This window comes from Python bivittatus, unplaced genomic scaffold (genome assembly GCF_059951505.1).
Source record: "Python bivittatus isolate LINGU-HERP-01145 unplaced genomic scaffold, Pbiv_v1 ctg000700_np1212, whole genome shotgun sequence".
In the NCBI taxonomy this organism is placed as follows: domain Eukaryota; kingdom Metazoa; phylum Chordata; class Lepidosauria; order Squamata; family Pythonidae; genus Python; species Python bivittatus.
In genome coordinates, this window is record NW_028277098.1 from 58726520 (window position 1) to 58744187 (window position 17668).

Here is a 17668-nt window from a genome sequence, read left to right on the forward strand (position 1 = left end):
TGAGAAATATTGAATGAGAGATATTAGGTAATTTCTGACATGTGCAATGAAGACAACATGGCAACTCCACACTAAGCACTGTGTTTTATGTAAAAACTGCTCATGGTGAAGTTGCTGTTCAACAATTGACAACAATTTTCATATATTACTACTAGCAAAGAAGATGAGTCAAATCTTTGTAATATCAAAGATCAGAATAGTGCTTCTAAAGTAACTGAAACTTTAGATTAAACACTATTGTGTTTTTTTTTATGAATGAAATAACATGACTACAGTATATGGAGCTGAAGTAAGCAGAATGCTATCTGGGTGTTAAATGTTTGTTTAAAAGGGAAACATTGTTGTTTTCCTTGGGTCACAGAAAAACAGCAATGTTTTTATTTTAACCTTTTCTGTACCAAGCTAGTGGATTTTTGTTTTTGTTTTTTGGATTTTTGTTTTATACAGCCTTGGTGCATTTTGTAAAATGCAGCAAGACTGTATAAAAAGTTTCTGTGTGTGTCTACTTCTGAGTCAGTTTTTGACTCCTGGCAATGGCTTGGACTAGTTCCTTTAGTTTTCTTGGCAAGCTTTTTGGAAGTGGTTTGCTGTTGCCTCCTTCCTAGAGCTGAGAGAGAGTGACTGGCCCAAGGTCACCCAGCTGGCTTCATGCCTAGACAGGACTAGAACTCACGATCTCCCAGATAAAATACAAACATCCTAATGTAAAAGTTGCCTTGAAAAAACAGGCATTTCTTCAGAATGCAAAGTATTTCAACTCTGAAATTAAACTGTTCTGGGTATACACATAGGTACCCAATTCTATCACTTCTTGGAATTGGGATAACAATATTGTTATATTTTTATTTTATATTTTTGCAAACTGGAACCTGTCTGATCACATAGCAGCATAATAAAGAATAATGAGTGGTGTTTCTCTGCCTGTTTGCCTGTGGCCCATTATGAGGATTCACAGCCTTCCCTAATCCTAAACGTGGCCAGATCTGCAGGCCTTCCCAAGGGACCTCTAAAGAATAAGGGTGCAGTGTAGCTTTCACTCACCACTGAGAGAGTTGGTGATGTTTTCACTAGTGTGATCCTTTAGGGCAGTGTTGTCCAAACTTGGCCACTTTAAGATGAGTGGACTTCAACTCCCAGAATTCCCCAGCCAGCATGGCTGGCTGGGCAATTCTGGGAGTTGAAGTCCACTCATCTTAAAGTGGCCAAGTTTGGACAACACTGCTTTAGGGAAAAGATTGATGTCACTACTTGCTTGACTTCTATAATGTACCCATTTCTGTGGGATTCTTCACAGCACCTAATAAATGCACTTTTCTACCTAATACTACACCTCTAGACAGGTCAGCTGGGCTGAGTTGCTGGTTCTTTACCACTAGAATGACTTTCCAGGAAAACTGCTTTCCAGATTCAGCATTGCTGGAAATGTGGTCACATGATAGCAGACAGTAGAGACTTGTTCATCAGTCATTGCTCCAGGAAGCTAACCCTTTCACTGCCAATACTGATTAAAAATGACTGTGTGGAAGGCAAACTATGAACATCTCTCAGTAACTCACAAAAGGGAAATGCAGTGCTCCCCAGGAAGGAGTTATGTTATGAAGGGAGGGAGGGACCCAACCATCAGAGTGCACAGAAAACCATGTCTGAGCCTTCTCTATACACAGACCTCATGGATTAAGCCATCAGCCAAGGAAACTGCACTCTAAGGTCAACAAAAGCAGCACCTGCCCACAGACTTCTGGGTGCAGCAGCACAATAAAAGGCTTGTTTCTTTCAAAAGTGCTGTTGGAGCGCGATGCCCAGGCCCTGAGCCAACCTGCTGATCGCATAAAATATTATTTGTGTTTAAAAATTCCAGTAATTGACTATGCACAGATTTTTTCCAAGCCTTCTGCCAACAGCAGTAAAATCAAAATCCATCCCAGATTACTTTCATCATGCAAATTCTCATTTTTGTAAACAGGAGTGAATGGCAGCCCCACTGGTTTTTGCAGCCAGAACACCCACTGCCAGGCCCACACCCAGTGCACAGCAAAGAGTTGACCTGATCATTTATAAGAGTGGTGTGAATGGGCACATTACAGAATGATGCTCCTGGAGTGGAAAGGAGAGTTAGAAGAGCCAAGATCTGTCACCTGAACTTCTCTATAGGTGGCAAAGCATCACAGTGTTTTATTGTACAAGATATGGCTAGAAAGAGAACAAATTGCCATATAGCAACAGTTATAGTTTTTGTTTGATTTATAATTTTTTTCTGATAAAAAAATTACTCAGTGAAATTTAACAGTGCAATACCAAAGATTAAAAGATCATTCTTTTCAACAAAAATTCACTTGAAGGTGCTTTCCCACGTATAGTAGCAAATCTTTACATATAACAGTAATTAGCTAAAAGCTTATTCTGAATTGCTACAAATTCAGATATCTTATCTCTACAAGTAGGTTTACACATCTTGCTAAGTCATGGTTAAAACAGCTTGGCTTGTTCAATGAGCCACATCATATGAAGCTATAGGGGCTCGATATTCACATCATGTTAAGGCAAACCCCATGCAAACCACAATGTGTCTCAAGGATCCAGCCTGTTTCTGTAGGATTGGTACTGTCAGTTCAGTATTAAGACCGAGGAGGGCATAAAATCATAGAGTTTGACCCCAACTTCTTCCCCAGTGCAAGTTCTGTTAACACATTTCAGACAGATGGCTGTCCAGTCTCTGTTTGACAATCTCCAGTGGAGGAGAACATATCACTTCATGAGGCAACCTATTCCCTTAGATTGAGAGCTTCATCAGGAAATTCACCTAATATCTCACTCAAATCTACTTGCCTACATTTTCAATCCATTGCTTCTGGTCCTATCATTTGGGGCAATAGAGAATATCCTCTTCCTCCTCTATCTTATAACCCTTTAGATAGCTGAAGTGGAGGAGCAATAGAGAAGAGTCAGAATTGTGGATTCAGAAGACCAGATTTTAATGAACTCAGATAGAATGTAGGTCAGATTCAATGGCTTGAAATCCTGAAGAAGGAAACTGTCTGGGAAGAATGGAAAATCCTGCCATTTCTCCCAAGTTTCCTATCGCTTTCATTTTTTCATCCAGTTCGTCCCTCTTGATACAGATTAGATGTAGGATAACAGACCCCTTATTCCTTCTTCCACCTTTTGACAAATGAAGCTGTCAGTAAGAGAGGACAGGAATTGGTTGCATCTCTGACTCTTGGTGGAGTTAGATTTCCAGTAGATGCCAGGGTAATGGAAATCTTCCATTGTCACTGTCCTGTGCCTCTTTGAAATTTTAGTCATTTGACACAGAAAAGCCTTGTCCATATCTTCTGCCTGTTCTGGTTGCCTACAATACTCTCCCACAATGATATTGCTTGTGTTTCTCTCTCCTTTTATTCTTACTCAAACATTTCCAACAGGATTTCCATGCTGATTTGTGAATTTCTGTGGAGCCATATTCTTTCTTTCTGTACAGTGCAACACCCCTCCACCCCTTTCTATTGACTTTGTTCTTTTGAATAAGTTGTTGCCTTCCAGGGGCATGTTCCAATCATATGGGTCATCCCACCACATTTCAGTAACTTCTATGACATCATACTTGTTCTCCTGTGTTAGGACTTTAACATCTCTCTCTTGTTTTCAATACTCTGTGCATTCATGTAGAAATATCTGAGATTGTGAGTGGTACTCCCTATTGGTTTTGCTGTTTTAGTTTTCTGCCAATCTCTAAGTTACCCCTCCACCTTGTCTTCACCTCTTGTACTCTTGGCTCCAGTCTATGACAGCATATTCTGTTCTGGGCTTTTGCCCCCTCCCCTTTTGTTCTGGGTTAGCGTTTTCTTGATGAGATTGACAAGGTGCCCACTGAACACATCCTTCCCAGTCTTCATGAGATGTAGCTGACCTGTTTCCAGGAGTCCTTCATGTAGGTAGTTCAGTCCATGATTAAGGAATTCAAACCTTTCTTGAAGGCGTGGAGGGGCTTGTCATATTTTGTTTCTTTGGTTCTTTGAAGTTTTTTGTAGTCTTTTTTTGGTTTCGTTTAGTTTTATTTCTGGTGTATGGGTGCATGTGTTAGTGTGCTGAGTGGGTTGGCAGCACTTATCTGTAACTGTGCTGTGCCAGTGAATTCTTTGTAGCTGTGTGGTGCCGCAAAGCTACTCCTGTGCTCCCATTGATGAGCGTGTGTTTGCAGAACAGAATCTGTCTCCTCCAGTTCTTTTATCTTTTCCTCCAGTAAGGATGTAAGCTTACACTTCCAGCAGGTGTAATTTGGGTTTTCTTCAGGAAAGAGGACAGATATTGTACATATTTTGCAGATCAATACCAAACTACCCATATTGCTTGCTTGGAATTTTCTCTGCATCCTCCCCTTGTCAAATTCACATGTCCAACTCCCATTTGCTCCCTATTTATGAGCTCTGGTCATGAGTTCCTAGAAGCCTAGGAAGTTTTCTGGAAGAGCTTTAGTGATACATTGATATTAACATATGTATTTATGTATGTTAACATATGTATTAATATACATGTCACTCTTTCTTCCATGAAATCAGTGTGATGAGTATTCTATCTGCCCCTTATTTTATCAGCAAACCAATCCTAATTAATAGGTTAAGCTGAAAGACTGAGTTTACATGTCACACAAAACTGAGTTTCTTTTAATGCTGGTTTGTTAGATAAACAATAATGGCTAGATATACACATAATGCTAAGCATATCACAATGGTCAACTCCACATAGCATGGTGTGAATCCAATCAGACAAGATTACCCAATAAAAACATCATGGCTGGATTTTAACATGGGTTTTCCCAGTCCAAGGCTAACATTCTAATCATGACTTTACCATACTAATAAAAGAGGATTTCTGTAAGTCTAATTATTGCATAGAAGACAGCGCTTGAAAAGGTGTAATTGTGTTAGAAAATTCATTCACTGAAATTCCATCTTGTCTACATTTCTTGTACATAATGGTATGATCAGCCTATACAAAGTGTTTGTATAAAATTTGTATAAAAATCCAGATGAATCAGCATTAAAAGAGAAAAATAAGGTAGGCTTGTTGTCTCAGCTTTGGCAGATATAGTTAGGTTAGGAATTGCTCTTTCAGTTCATATTCCCAGTGCAGTGGAATGTAGGATAGCAAATGAAGGTGGAATTAAGGACAAAAGATAGTAGAACAGCAATCATTTAACCCCCACTTAAGACAAAGTATAGAAGAGACAGTTTATATGAAAATAGATCTCCACAGGGTTGGAAAGATAGAACATACACTCATTTTATGGTTTTAAATCAGCCCTTCCAAATGTGTTTGTTCACAATTTATGGCATGCTAGCTGGGAATTATGGCAATTATAATTTGGCCCATCTGAAGGACAAAAGTTAGGGGAGGGCTGGTATCTTCAGGATCTTGGTTTATTCATTTATTTGGAGGCATCCAAGCTTTATGGCCTATGGGAAAATGTCTTGTGGTTGGCTTTCCCCTACATTTCTGAACCTCCTCCTGCTTCATGGCAGTAACACTGAAAATTGGGTTAGGAGTACCTATCTAAACTTCCCATTACAACTCTTTGCCATCATCTAATGGTCATCTGGGCTTTTACAATGCAGAGATGGTAGCCCTGTATTAGATTTGAACAATTTCATCAAAGGGAAAACAAGAAAGATATTATAGTGGTGAGGTCCCTGATAATGGTAGTAGGATGCTATGTGTTGATGCTGGGCTTAGGCTTACCTGAGAACAACAGGAGACATCCAAAAGAGCTTCTACTATCAATCATTTATGAGGACTTTTGAAACTTCCTCTGATAGTCTCTGCTACTGGTGTGACAAATCCTACATGATGTGTGGTTTTTACACACATTAGCAGACATCTTAACTTCTTAATTGGAGGAAAGGATCAGAAAGTCTTACTCAAAGGACCCATCTGTATCAGAAACAAGTCAAGGGAAAGCTCCACATATGGTGAACTAATATGGTTTTGATTGTGACACATTATGTAAAACGTATGGAGCACACGAATTTAAAATATATTATACTATATGATCATAGCTACTTTAAGGCTCCCTTTCATCTCAATGTGATTTACAAGCTTCAGGCTTCATATATGTGCACAGATCTCTATGCTTACACCAAGCAGCAGCTACTTCTGGGTTGGGGCTTGTCCGGTTTTTACACTGCCACACAATAACACAAAAATAGTGTATCTGGAGAATTAGACTCTTTAGAACTATTGGGGATGGATCTCTGCCAGCACTTGAATCCTGGAAGATCAGTCAAGATATGGAATGGACTTTACACCAGAAAGGAGGAGAGAGTGAGATGAGGGTAAAGAAAAGAGGTTAAAACAAACACTGTGTCTACACTTTCTTGCTTTATTTTGCAGGTCTAGGACAGCCAATCCCCTTTTCTCTGCTTTAACCTTCTGGAAGATGAAGTAGCAAGATCACTGAGAAATTTTTGGAACCCTTGTCTCCCATTCTGTAATGTGGTTTGGCACAAAAATATGGTTGTTGCTTTCCTTCCTTATACTTTTTACCCAAGCTCTCTCAGACTGGACCCTCATGCTCAGATTTCTGGAACTCTGACAAATGTGGACTTCCTTCATGTACAGTGCCATTCCTTCTCCCTTTTTGTCTGGCCTATTCCTTTTGAATAAGTTATGCCCTCTAATACTTTCATTCTACTACTCCTCTTGAGTTTTTTCTCACTAGGTTTCAGTAATGCTTGCTTAATCATATTCACCTTTCTTCATTAAGATTCCAAGTTCTTCCTGTTCATTCCCAATATTCTGAGCAGATTCAGTTTAAAGCTGTCCTGATCAGGTTTTCAAGGTTTCTTCCTGGTTCTTGTGATGAACAGCTTATTTCTTGCTATGAGTCACTTATTTTGGAAATGCATCCTCATATTCCCTGATAAGCTGAAGGATGTATAGCTGCCTTAAGCCACATCACTTTCTCTTCCAGGAGGGCAACCAGATTGTACTTGAACACATATACTGTAGTTCTTGTTCTCTCCAGAAAGGTAAACTAACATGGCAATGCCCTGCAGGTCGTAAGATAAATCTCTGTCTCCATGTTTTTCTGATGAACAATGATCAGCAAAAAAATAAACATGCCTCCATCTTGGCCTCCTTTGCCAATCTCCTGTTTGTTCTTCCTATTCGCTCACTCAGCGAGTTTGCTCTCTGGGGAGCTGGATTCTCAGTATGCCTCCTGAAGCCACCTCAAACTATTATATGAAGGGTTAAAAGGAAAATCTCCCAAATGAGGTACTGGGAAGTGAAATGGCATTAAAATAACAGAGCAGAAAAGTGAAGCACATTGGAAAATAATAGTTGCCCTCCAAAAAATCTGATGTCACTATGGCTTCCTCCTGAAAATGTTAGATTGCTGTTCTGCCATTCAAAAGCAAATCTACATTTAACCCTAAACTCAGGAGTCTTGGGTAGATGCTAGATTTAGAGTCTTATGATATATTAACAGATGGTTCAAACTAAAAGTTCCATGTAATTTTGACAAGAAGAATTGAATTTCAAATTTTATTCTTTCAGTATCTGGAAGATAGTAGTCAACCTACTTGTGTAGGATGACTAGTGTCTCTATGTGAAGAGAGATGAATTAGTCGGGTCTGTTGAATGAGTTGCATATATGTGTCAAGGGAAGATTATAGGTTTTATAAAAGTATAATTGTCACCCGTGGGCCATTTTTTTCAGGGGAGGTCATAGCAAGCAAGGATTATTAGCTCTTTCCTTCCCAACAATAACAACTCATGAAAATTACCCTCTGCATAGTTATTGGGATTTTTAAAAACCTTAGCAGGTACAAATTGAGGCTTTTAAAATACTAAATTGTGATGTGGGAGAGAAATGAAATGCAAAGAAGAGGCCATGGGCCAGATGGGAAGACTCTACAGGCCATATTCAGCTTATCAGCCAGGGGGTTCCCATCCCTGCTACAGCATCTTCCATACAAGGAAAAGATATGAAAGACGAAAGAAATTGCCAAAAATGGAGATTATAAAAATGTTTAGAAACATGAATCATTTCAGAAAAATGATGACCACTGTTGGTCTTGTCAAACAATAGTATATTTGTTTGTGGGAACCTTCCTCTGAATTTCTTTATGATTACTGTGTTGTAGCCTGGAGAATTTGGTCCTATCTTTAAATCTCTCAATACACTACAAGTTGAAATAGCAGCAGCATTTCTCACCTGGACATTCCTTGATCATTCACTTGTTATCTGCAGAAAAGTATACTTGCTTTGTTGCTTACTATATTGTAGGAGCAGAGAGAAGGAAGTCCATCTTTATAGTGAATTTTAAGCTGCAGTGCAGTTTTGCAGAACTGACTTGAGCAAAACCAAAGTGTTTTAATTTCTATAGGTAGGTCTTGCTACAGCTAGCTTCTTTTTCTGAGACTGAAGTGTTATGCTGTCTGAAGTTGTTATTCAGTCTAAAGTTGTGCTGTCAATAACTATCTGAAGCTGTTATTCAGTCTGAATTATAGTGCCAGAACAATGGATCAGACTCCTGAGACAGTTGCCTCGCACCCTGTTTTGTATAGTTTTAGGCATCAGTAGAATAGATTTTTATTTACAGAAGCTTTCAGAAGTTTTATTTGCTGTTCTGTTTATTTTAACTAATCAGCTCAATGTCCCTTTGTTGTATATTATTGAAGTGTAGAATGCATTGTATAATCTGTGGAGTACAAGTAGTAGAAATCCACTTTATAAATGTTAAAATAAATTATGTTGTATATAATATTATGAATTTAGAGAACACATGGAGAACCATATATTCTCTTGGGGGATGGGGTAGATTCCCAGAAGCTCTGCAAAGGACTTTACCTGAATCATTGCTGCTTCAGAAGAGTTCCAGAAGATGGAGGCTTGATGTTTAAATCTCATTAGAATGTAAGAATAGTCCTGATGGATCAGGACAGACTAGTCCAATATCCAGTTCTCACAGTGGTCAGTCAGATGTCTGTGAGAAGCTCCTTCACAAGCTTCCTCCACTCTCTTGTGGAACTCTTCTGATTCAGCCTTGTACTTTCAAACAAAGAACTCCCTGTGTTACCAGTCACAGGACATTGTACAGCTATCTTTCTTTCCTTTCTTAATGTGGTTTTCTGGTAAAAATGGTGTGTGTTACAAATCAAAGATGTTGACATCTGGGTGCCCCATAATATTTGCAGAATAAAAACTTGTCTGAAAGCAGACTATGGAAACCTCCACATATGGTGTTTGTGCTGCTTCATGATCAGCTTCATATTGATTCCTCAGTGTTATCCCTGCTCAGCAACTGAGCCAATTTATTAAACCACCCAGAAACAAGTTTGTTTTGATATTCTGCAGTTCTGTGGAGCTTGTGAGACATTTTCTTGTTTGTGAAAACTCTTGCTTTAGACTGATTCCTGAGTTGTAGCTGTATAAACAGGTTTTCCAAGGAGAAAGGTGGCTTGATAGCTTGAGTCAAGTTAGCATCAGTGCAGGACAGGAACAGTTTAGACGGCAGTGAGATATGCCCACAGAAAGCTGAAACAACATATTTCAGTTTACAGGATGCTCCCAGACTGTCACTGAGAGGTGATTATTATCAGCTAGAGGTGGTCCAGCTAGTGACGGTTTGCAAGTGTGCTCTGGCAGATTTGGTTCATCTTCATGAACGAGTATAAAACAGATGGGTATGAACCAGACACTGTAAAGTATACAAGCAAAGAATGGATAGACAATACATTACACACAGCTCTTTTTTATTTAAGACAAGGAGATCATGAAAATGAAAATCTGCAGTTTTGTTCCGGCATGAGCTAGCAGCTTGTGTTTATGCGCAGTCCATGCCTGTAAAAGGAGAATTGGGCTTTTTCAATGAATGATTAAAGTGCTGCTCACATATCATCAAAGTGAACTGTGCTAATCTAATCACAATCCATCTAGTAGTGCCACATCTGTCCAACACCTCCACCTCTTCATTTCCGATCATCCTTAAATAGTACCTAATTATTAGTGTCTACCAGCCCGTCGGCAGATTTCACTATGTTTCTGGATCAAAGACTTGGTGCACATCTTATCCTGGAGACAGCGTTGGAATAAAACTTTGGGGAATATGTAGCAGCATCAACGAGCATTTCATTGCTATCCACCACAGAGGATGTATGGCCACTGTTGGATATTGACAGTTGTAGCCAGCCATGGAAAGAGGTGAGCAAAATTAAGAGGAAAGAATAAGCACAGGTCATGCATTTTGGTAAAGACAGTAAGACAAATTCCTAGGGTAGCCTGAGAATATTAGCATGAAACTATCCTACCTTATTTCATGAATTTTATAAAATTTTAACCATTATCCATCCTCTTTCATCTGTGACCTTTCTGGATTTTCCTGACATTTTTTTTTCCTTACCAAAGGAAATCTGTTAAGCAGAGAAAAAGGTAATAATTTTATAATGTCATTTGATTGCTGCTGTCATCTATATGGAATCACTAACTGGCCGCTCTGTTACGTTTTTGTAATATTATTTGGTTTAGTGCTGGAGCATAGGTATTAAATACAAATGTTTTCTATCTTTAGAAATTCCAGGTAAGAAAAGGCCATCTAAGCCCTGGAGATGTGCTGTTATAAATGGAAACAGTGTTGAACTAGACTGACAAGGTATAAAGTAACTTCTTATATTTCTAGAGTAACTCTCTAGGTAACTTTCTTGGCTTTTTAGATATCTTACATACAAAGGCAATAACTTGTGTATAAAGTTATCTCTCTTCCCATATATACTTCTCTGTATATAAGTTGCAGTAAGAAAAAGGAGGGCATTACTTCTGGCTACTCCAAAGCACATAGGAGCTTCCCATACAAATGATGACAATACCAAATGATTTTCATTGCTTTCAGTGGTCTAGTCATATGCAAGGATATACCTATCATACTTAACACATAATTGGGTGGCCTAGACACGGATGTGTGTTCAAGTATGACCTTGCCAGAGTGAATCACTTTTCAATAGCCTTCATAGAAGTACTGTGACTTCTAAATCAGCCTTGGGAATATTGCTTCAGATGTTAGTCAAAAAGTAGGCATGGGAACTAAACTTCCCATCCAATTCAAGGAATTGAGGGATCATGGGAACCTTTTAAACCTAACCTTGGTTCCCCCTCCACCCAAACTAAGCCTATGAATTTTTGACCCACCTCATTCCTTTAGCAAAAAATGTGCTGGCACAAGGAGGCAAGTGCTAATGGGTCTCAATGGTAAGAAGGAGACTTAAAAAAAAGAAATGGAGCAGCACTGGTCAGATAGGAGATGCCTCATGAAAGTTGAGTGGATTGCCTCTGGATGTTTACATAATAAGCTATTAAATAATAGCATATTGGGGATAGTTTGTGAGCTCTTGAAGCAAAAGTTCTGTGTGTGTGTGTGTGTGTGTGTGCATACATATGCATACACACACACACACACACATTCACAGCCTATCAGTCCTTTGCAGATGACCAGTGCTTAGATGGATTTGGGGTTGAAAGATGGCCTGTTGCATTTCACAGTTCATTCCCAAATAAATCCTGCTGGCTGTTTCAGTTTTTCTGGCAGCCTTTCTTCTTACAGAAATATGCTCAGCACGCCCAGGAAGAGAGAAATTCACACCATTCTGGGCATTTAAAACAGGGAAACTGAAAGAAAGTGTGCTAGAAGGGAGCGATGCAACAAAACCTGATCCTTTTTATTGTTTTTCCATAACTCCTGCCTTGTATTAGAAATTACATGTGCCAAAGATGCATGAGGTAAAGTGAGCTATGAGTTAAGGAGAGGTAAGAACTTGGCATGAGTTTATCTTCATATTTGTATACTGTACATATGTGTGCCTGTGTGTGTGTGCATGTTCTTAGAAGAAAAAATGTTTCTACCACACGTGGTCTCATTTTGGGGAGCATCTGAAATGATATTTCTGTTGCTCCATTTTCTAATCTAAGCTTGAATAATTCAAGGCCTTGAAAAGAAGCTTCTTCCCTTTTTCCTCTACAAACAAAATATGGAGCAGAACACAGGGATAATACACCTTTCTTTCTGGTCTCTCTTCAGATGTATTACAAGCCTAATCAACAGCTCTGAGGGCTTTGTGAATTCTTTCTTGGCACAAAGAGGCTTTCTGGGTTAAGGAGAAGATAGTTTTCTCCTCAAGCCTGTCAGGAAACTGTACTGGGAAGGAAGGCCTGTGCAATTTCTTTTTTTATGTGAAGTGGAACAAACATTTGATGGAATGAATAATTTTAGGGGACCTATAACCTCCTGAGACAACGAATATTGTGGACTCTTTCCTTCAAGTGAAAGGAACCCCACCACAGAAAGCTTTCTTGATGGACAGCGGAAAGCTATAGTGCCATTTGTCCTTCATCATCAGGGCTCCAATAACTGTAAGGGGACTGGGATTTATGAACTTAGATCTCCTGGATTCAAAGCCCTCCCGCTACCCTAACATACTTCAGACAAGTTGGGGGTAGAACTGTGTAGCAGCAGCTCTGGAACTTGTACAATAATTTCCTTTCTTTCTAGGGAACAAGGGAGAAGAAAGATCATCCAGAGATGACAAGAAGATAAATGAAAGTGCTAAAGCACAGCACAACCTAGGATTTCTCTCTATGACTAGCTATCATTTCAGCAGTTTAACAAGACAAGGCTAAGTCTTCAAAGGCAGCCAGAAAATTGTTCTGCAAACAAAAGGCTTGCCTGTTTGCCCTGATTTAAGCCTGCAGTTATACCCATAGAGATGGAGCTTAGAGACTGGAAAATGGCATCCGTTCTCACTATTTCATGATGGCTGGATTTGGGCTGGTGGTGGTAGCTGGTTGTATTATCAGTCTACTGGGTATGTACATGCTTTCTGGAGACTCTTAGCACATTAAAACCTACACATGAAGGCTGGGAAGCAAAGTGTTTTTTTCCTGCCTTTTGATTACTAATCAAGCAAACTTAGAAAGCCCCCTGCTGTCACTGAAGTTTTGATTGGGGGGGGGGGGGGGAAACCCTAATTGACGAAATCCAGAAATGGATTTTCAACTCTGGGTAAGATCTGAAAAAATAAACATGGTATTTGAGCATCTTTTTTTTTAAGTGTTTCATTTTGTTCCCTTTCCTGAAAGTTTTGCTTTTCATCTTGCTGTGGAAATATACAAAAGTAGGACAATATGAAATGTCAGGAATATATGAAGGTATGTTTGAATATACAAAAGTATATACCAAAATATGAAAAAGTGGGAATATATAAAAGTAGGAACAAAGTCCCTTGTTTATAGTGGCAAACCCTTAGTTTTTGGTAATGCACAGCAATGCCCCTAAAGCTTCTGATAAATTGACCCCAAGCTGGGAGGCCTAAATAGATGGAATTCAGCTTTTGTTTCCTCCAAACGCCTCTCCCATACAACCCCATTTATACAATGGCATAACTGGTGAAAACTAGAATGCGCCTTTCTAATTCCACCAAGGGTCATGAGGAAGGAAGGTTTAGTCACAAGAAAACAGGGCTGTGCATACTATAGAAAAAAGGATTTGGAAGAATAGCTGCTACTTTAAGAGTCACATTAACTTTATTTTTTATATAATTTTTACTAAAGGTTTTTTTTTTTAAAATGAAGATAAAAAACGAATACAAACTAATATAAAGTAAGGAAAAGAAAAGAAAAAGAAAGAAATCAGATAGAAACCTAAAGGTACAAGAAAGGAAAAAAAGTAAAAGAAAAATAGAAAAGAAAGAAAAAAGATACAAAGAAGTAGCTTTCAATCTTTACAGCAGTTATAAGTACAATTATAAATTTACCTCTTACTTTATGGTTACAACATAACTCTCTTTCTATATGCTGTCTAATCATCAAAACCATAAACCATAAGTTCATTTTTTTCTGTTTTACGCAAAAAGTCTATAATGGGTTTCTAGTCAGCAATAAATGTAGATATTGTCTTTTCTCTGATCAGATAAGTTCATTTAGCCATCTCAGCAACTTCCATCATCTTTACCAACCATTCCTCCATTGTGGGTAGTGCCAAATCTTTCCATTGTTGTGCAGTCACAATTTTTTCAGCTGGTGCAGAAGATCAAAAGCACATCTTCTGGATCGCTTTTGAAGTGTGTAGGCCTACTACATAACTTCTGACTTGCTGGCTAGTGTAAGGACATAATAGATGGAACATTCTCCTTGTAAAATGACAGTCAGTCTTCCCAAAGAACCTGGCTCTTGTTTATCCCCAGCTTGTTATATAAATGAAGATAAAAGGAGGAGGAGCATCTATCAACATCCAAGTAAGAGGACCAAGATGATGCCTTTTCATTTATACTCTCTAATGAATAGTGAACATGTGCTGAAATCTGAGATTGTATTCAATAAAGTGAATAAAGTGAATTAGTTTATATAGGCTAATTATATGGATATTATTCAGAAATCTGTACAGTTGTTGCCTTCTCTTGTTTTTTCCCCCTCTATTTCCTTTTTCCCAGTATATTCTGTTTGGCTGCATTGGTTTAATATGGAATTTCTCATTAAAACCTTTCACACATGCAAGACTGCATAGTTCTAGAGTTATATCTTACGGCACAAAATGTGTTAAGCTGGCACAAAGTTTGTTAAGTTCTGTAATTCTGGATTTTGAGCAAAAAAGATGCAAAGCATTTTCTATTCCCTAGAACTTAAGTTAAGAGAAAAGCCCTGGATAGAATGGCCAACTCAGCTAAGCGAACTAGGGAGTAATAAAAGGTTCAGTCTGACTGGTGGCAACCTATCTTTTATTGGAAGAAGGAGTCTGCCAATGAAGTTTTAGATGATCTTTCTTCCTAATGTGTAACAGTTTTTGGGTCACAGCCTAAAGCAAAAGGTTGATTTCTGGAGTCAACAAGTATACTTTCTGTTTCTAGAAATCTTACATGTAAACCTTGAGAAGTATGATTGGAGAGGATTTACCTGTTCTGGATGGGGTTGTATTCCTCTGAAAGAGCAGGTTTACAGCCTGGAGGTTGTTCCTGACCCTGCGCTATCCCTAAGTGCCCAGGTGAGCCCAGTGGCAAGGGCTGCTCTCCTTCAGCTGTGTGTGGTTTACCAACTTTGCCCCTTTCTGGCTTCTATGGTCCATGTCCTGGTTACCTTCTGAATAGATATTATAATGTGCTTTATGTGAAGATGCCTTTAAAGGAAACCTACAGACTGCAGTAGCTCCAGAATGGGGTGGCTGAGCTTCTGTTCAGGAATGTGTGACACCTATCCTCTCTCAGTTGCACTGGCTTCCTGTTGTTTTCCAAGCCAGATTTAGATGGCTTGTTTTAACACATAGATCACTTTATGGTTTGGGTTCTGTGCACCTAATACAATGACTTTCCCTTTATGCCACCAACTGAGAACTCCATTCATCCTCCAAGGGTTTATTGCAAGTGTTGCTAAGAAAAGAGGTCTGTCTTGAAGCTTCTAGGATCAGTGCCTGTTCTGTGGTGGCACCAACATTGTAGAATTCTCTCCTCCCAAGGAGTTTTCATCCTCAGTTGCTGATTTTGGGATAACCTTGAAAACCTACTTTTATAAGCAATCTTTCCTTTCTTAAATTCTGTACTTTATTTGTATGTTTTATTGATGGTAGTTGTTTGCAAAGTTTTTGTATGGTTATATTTTATATAACCATATTTTATATTTTATATATATTTTACATGATGTTCACATTTTGACTGATGTTTTATGTTTTATTGATTGATTGATGTTTTATCGATGTTCTATGTTATATTGATGTTTTATGGCTGATGTAGCTGTTACTAATGCTGTTTCAGTGCTGTTTGTAAACTGCCAGGGGCTGGTGTATCAGGAGTGAGGGTATAAATTTGACAATCAATCAAATAAGAGAATTGTAGGGTCTTTCAAGGCAATCCATAAATTATGGAGGTACGTTATGGCCAACTCAGGATATTTTGCTACCTCAAGCAAAATTGAAGTGGCATCCTTTGCAAAGGTCACATAGAGAAGTTGATTGGCCTGGCACCCAAATCTTACTCCAGCACTGGCAATAGTATAGTCCTCTGACTCCTGTTGAAGTAGTGCCCTGGGTTCAGAACTATAAACCATGGTGTACAGCATCTCCAGCTCTGCCACTGGACACAGAGGAACAGCCAGTCAGCTCAGGAAGGTTGTTGTATTGCTCACTGAAATCTGGTTGTTTCATTCTGCCTGATGATAGAGTCAACTCTGGAAATGCAGAATGCACTGCGTTGCTTTCTATCTCTACTAAGCAGCAACTGAGAAGTTAAGCAGATTCTTATACAAAACACAGGATACCATCGGGTAGCAGAAAGAAGGATTGGGTCAGACAGGACAGAAACTCAAATACTTATCAGTGGCTAAAGTTTACTACATGGGCGTGCCATAGTTTGAAACTTCTGATCTGTTTGGTAACCAAACTAATAAATAACGGAGACTCTCCATCTGGATGGTTTCCATGCATCGGTTGGAGCTAATCTTCAGTTTGAGATTAGCAAAGTTTTCTTTCAGACGTTTCTTAGGAGGCCATGCATAACTTCTTTTTTGGGACAGGAGCAATAATTTGGGTGACTTTTTTAAAAGAATAGATAAGAAGAGCAATGCCAGCCTGTTGCAACAAGACTTTATCTGCCAGTAGTTCATTGATCGAAAGGGTCACATTGAAGAGAGGTTTGACCAGTGCTAGTCATGTGGAAATGCTTGCAGATTTGCATGGATATCCTTAGAAATATTGTGTTTCTCAGAACCCCATAGATTTACTCATTTTTCTGAAAAAATATTCTAGTTCATTGCAAGAAGACTGTGTCATTTCCATGTTTTCCAGGACAGTCTTTTTGGACTCAATGAAACTTTATGAAAATATTGGAATTTGCTTTATTCTTTCAATCTGGTATTATACCTGCATCTTAAATTTTGTACAAATGAAACACAGGAAGGAGAAACAAGATCTGCAACAAAACACTATAGTGTGTAGCACTCCTGTTCTTTCTTACAACCAGGTAGTATTGCTCTCTTCCACAATATTCCATTCCACTTCCCCTTCAACCCAGTTTTTGGTACCCTCAACTAAGAGGTTGAACGTATTTGGTGTCCCCTACACACATACTGCTTAGTTTGGGGGATATTCCCCAGCTGAGGCTTTTGTTTCTAAGTAAAATTGTACTTTTGAAAAGATAGGGCTTTTCCCAATTCTGCAGATACTTATTTCTTGTATATGGGTACTTTTGACTTGCTCACAAAATCACTTGTTTTGGCTGTGTCAGTACTGGCACTCACACCAGATCATTGGAAAGAAGGAATCGTTATATATCCATCTGTTCCCTGCAAAATGCCCATTAGTAAACTCAGGTAATTAGGATGAGACCGTGTGTCATCTCCCCTCTGTAGAATTACTGCCAGCTTCTTGAAGTCCAAATATATTCATATATATTCCAATTTCTCTATCTCTGCTTCTCTTAAAATTACTAGCTGGATGGGTTACTGCTATTACCACTAGGGGGCATATTACAGCTTGCATAGCATGTGGCAGCCTAACCGTAAGTTAACAAGAGTAACATAACCTTTCCATTTTTGTTTTTTCTCTTTTCTCCTTTTATTGTATGGGATCATCTCTGGACACCACTTGTACTTTGATCGCTCCAAAGTTTGGCATCACTCCTACAAAAGGAGAGAAAA

The 17668-nt window shown here is 38.8% G+C and overlaps 1 long non-coding RNA gene across 1 annotated transcript in view; it reads left to right on the forward strand.

Annotated features, from left to right (window-relative positions):
• The window catches only part of LOC148214215 (uncharacterized), a 71891-nt gene extending 58941 nt beyond the window's left edge, over positions 1–12950 (forward strand). The window contains exons 3-4 of the long non-coding RNA XR_015798585.1: positions 10572–10652; positions 12543–12950. This is a non-coding gene — a long non-coding RNA (uncharacterized LOC148214215). The remainder of the gene's footprint in view (positions 1–10571; positions 10653–12542) is intronic.
• Positions 12951–17668: the final 4718 nt, after the last annotated feature.